The 3,827-nt window shown below is 32.3% G+C and overlaps 1 long non-coding RNA gene across 2 annotated transcripts in view; it reads right to left on the reverse strand.

The window, feature by feature from the left end:
* Nucleotides 1–266, reverse strand: part of LOC106875319 (uncharacterized) — a 406,076-nt gene extending 405,810 nt beyond the window's left edge. For both annotated transcript variants that reach the window (XR_008264907.1, XR_008264906.1), the window contains exon 1: nucleotides 145–266. This is a non-coding gene — a long non-coding RNA (uncharacterized LOC106875319). The remainder of the gene's footprint in view (nucleotides 1–144) is intronic.
* Nucleotides 267–3,827: the final 3,561 nt, after the last annotated feature.

Here is a 3,827-nt window from a genome sequence, read left to right on the forward strand (position 1 = left end):
TATATATATATATATATATATATATATTCACATATATACATATATATGGATATAAATATCTACATGTGTGTGTGTTATAATAATACAGATTTTCTTTTATACATCTATTAGACAAAAGCTGCCTAGAGAAAATTGCTAACTTACATCAAACGCAGTTTTATCCTGAGAGCCTTGCTGCACGGGACAACGGAATAACGTTCACTTCTTTACATCTTCTATCAACTACTGGCACATTTAGTGTGAAGACCGAACACAATCATCCACCCACCTAACTGCAGGTGGAAGCTATTCTTGGCTTCTCACTCTTGAATATAAAACAACAAACTAACATTGAAACACATTTACACATACTAAAACATGTTTTATTTATTTTCACTACATACATACGCATTTGCTCATTTTTAGACGTCAGTTCTAGAAGAAAAAGAAATAGAGAGAACGAGAGATGTCTTTATTCAAATTATATAGACATATTCTAAATCTATAAGACGTTCATACTGTTTTGACGCTCAGGTTGAATACACACTTAATCAATCTGCTTCTGTTCGTCGTGCTGTCTTTATGATAACATTGCTGCACCCAGCACGTTGTTTCCTTACCATTACGGTTCATCACCCATTTCTCTTTTAACGAGACGAGATATTTTTTGAGTTATTTTATTGATGTTTTTTTTTCTTTTATATGAGTATGTCATGCTTTTCAGTTAAGTAAGTTGGCTCCTTCTCTTGCTTGCCTTCACTTATACCTAGTGTAATTACTGCTTGTCACCTCCTACTTCTTATTTTTTCTTTATTTTCTTTTTTTCACAGTTCTATTGATTTCTGTCTTAGTAGAGTGAGTTTCCCTGTTTTTATTCGCTTTTTAGTTTTTTTGTTTATTATTAATTTAATTTCTGCCTTTCTTTTCTTTTCTTTTTTTTTTCTTTTTGGTAAGGAAGAGCAGCATATTTTAATTGACATAGCACCAATATGTGCCATGATCTGTTATGTTTTCGATCCCAAGGTAAGGGTTGGATATTAAAGTCGATTTTCAGGCGGGATTCGAACTTACAAGCAGGTGTTATAAAAACAAACCAAAAAAGACATAAGTAAACTAGCGTCTAGCCATACTTGCCATACACACTACACAGACTGCATGCACCTATTCAACTAATTACGTTAAATTTTAAAAAAAAGTATAGTTCAGCTTTATTTGTTTGCTGTGACTATTATGTTTGCTGTTTAGAATTCTAACATAACAGCAGAAATAATTTAAAAGAATTCAGCTGTTCTAGAGCTTCCATATTGTTCTAGCCTGACAACAAAGAGTCATTGCTTTATTTATTTTAATTTATTATTTTTTTTTTAGTTATATTTCTCATCCTCTTTATACTGTTTAGAATGAAGTTTCAAAGTTTTCTCATGTTTATAATGATAATTCAATTAATTTGATTATGATTGATTTTCAAAATAAATTCTTCCACAATATTTAGCTCTACGGCGCTTGTCATTAGTAAGTAATCGATATTAGAACCAAAACATACCCTGTAAAATTTCACTTCAAAACCTGCTGGGATTGTCCTTGCATGGAATAGTCCATTTTTTCTTTGCCTTATTTCCTCCTCATAATTATTTCCAAATTTCCCTTGAGGAGACATCAAGCTTTTCGGTCATTTCGAAAATTCATGTGCATTTTAAATATTTTCATATTACTAAAATGATCTCTGGTCTTCCAACTTCATTTGTTTCATCCCAATATTATAACAATAGGCCACAATATTTCAGAAATCACTTGAGAGAACGCCATAAAATATTCACAATCAATATTCGTAATCAATACTTCCAACGTTACCGCTATGCACATTGATTTTTTTTATTTATTACTTTGTTGTTGTTATTATTATTATTATTATTATTATTATTATTATTATTATTATTATTATTATTATTATTATTATTATTATTATTTGCAAGTCCCACAATTTGTTCCTTAAAAGGCTGCTTCTCTCTAGAATTCTACTCGTGCATAGATGTTTCACGGGGCGCTTTAGAAAGCTGAATACTATTATTATAAAAGAGGTTGTTTTGTGGAAGGAGAGTTGGTGTCAGGGGGTGGGTGGGCTAAATTCAATTAAGATTTCATGCATTAAGGTAATTAGCAAACCATTGAAATAAACTCAATTTCAACGTGCTAACAAGGGTGGGGCCTTTTACATTGCCTCTCGACCTGCTAGATATAGCAGCCGGAGTGCCTGTAAATCATACCGTACACTTTTACGGAAAAACACACATTAGATAATGTAGTCTTAAGCATATCTAGAGAAAACTGGTATCTACATTAAAAGAGTACCTTTGATCATAAGTCTGCTTACTTACCGTCAACTAAGAGCTAAAGAGGAATAGTAATATATCAGGTATAAGTTCTTGAAACATTATTAAGATGTTAATTAAACTAGTTATACACATTACACAACGACACAATCCGCATTGAAATACAGTAGTTAAGTTAATTCATGAATACTTAATGAAGTAAGCATTAAAAACAATTATAAATAATTATGCGACGGAGGAAAAACAATATTTCTCGATGAATATTATTGCTTCTTCATTTTGGTCAAAGGTGGGTAGACAACTACGCATATATTTCAGTATTATCATACCTTTCTAGCGTCCTGTAGACTTCACTGCATTTGCGAATAAGTGATGAGAGAATATTTACGTAAATGCACAATATTGTAATAATAGTTGAATAGAAAAATAATAATGTATGAAAGAACAAATTACGCAGAAACACTTTCGTAATTATTTATGCAATGAATTTAGTGCATTAATTAAAAAAAAAAAAATTTACGCTGAAGATAAGATAATATCAAAGAATATGAGTTTGATTCAATGTTGCTGAAATATCCATTTGTCAAGGATATGAACATGCATCCAGCGTAGTTTAAAAACTATACTGCATTTTAATAAATGATGGAGCCCACGGATGCTCTCCAGGGCTCGCTTGGTTTACAAGAAGTACCACCCAAATCTGCCTCATATTACCGTCTAAGGAAAAAGAATAGACTGAACATTGCACAGAATGATGAAATGGTCATGGAGAGAGACTATTTTATTACAGATTTACTTCGTAACGGTTGGGTTAAGATTAAATAACATCTATCCACTACGTTAAGCTACCGCGTATTTTCTGAAAACGTTATTTGCTTCAATATATGCAACTATTTGATTATACGCTTCCATAAGTCGTTTAAGACAAGCCTTTGAATAATTAAAGGTAACGATGTGACCTGCTGTTTGATGATAATTGTTAATATCTCTGGTAAGCATTTAAAAAAATAGTTATAAAATTTATATTCGATACCAAAATATCCTTTCATCCCACAAAACCATCATCTATAAGTGTCACTATGCGGTTGATTCTCGATCACTCCCAAGACAATGTCCGTTGAATGATCAGTAAGATTTTATATCTTAGCATTTAATTCCCCCACATTGAACTATTTTAGTGTTCATATAAGCAATTATGTAGTTAGTACAATAGACATGGATTCCTGTTGTTCAACGGCAAAGATACAGACTTTCAATCAGCTGAATCACTTGCTTCTGAATTAATGTGTAAATGGCTGAGCATTCCATAAACAGGTGCACCCTTACTGTAATTTCCAGACAGAATCACCTGACAAGACTATGCTGTTTGAATTACGGGTACAATCCACAAGACTGTATTCTATATGGCTTGTCTACTCAATCTCATTATAAATGACTGGCCCCATTTGCTCAAAAAGACACCGCGTGTGGTTGAACCCGTGATCGCGTGGTTGAGAAGCAAGCTACTTTACTATTCGG

Source organism: Octopus bimaculoides, chromosome 9 (assembly GCF_001194135.2).
Source record: "Octopus bimaculoides isolate UCB-OBI-ISO-001 chromosome 9, ASM119413v2, whole genome shotgun sequence".
NCBI classification, from domain to species: Eukaryota; Metazoa; Mollusca; class Cephalopoda; order Octopoda; family Octopodidae; genus Octopus; species Octopus bimaculoides.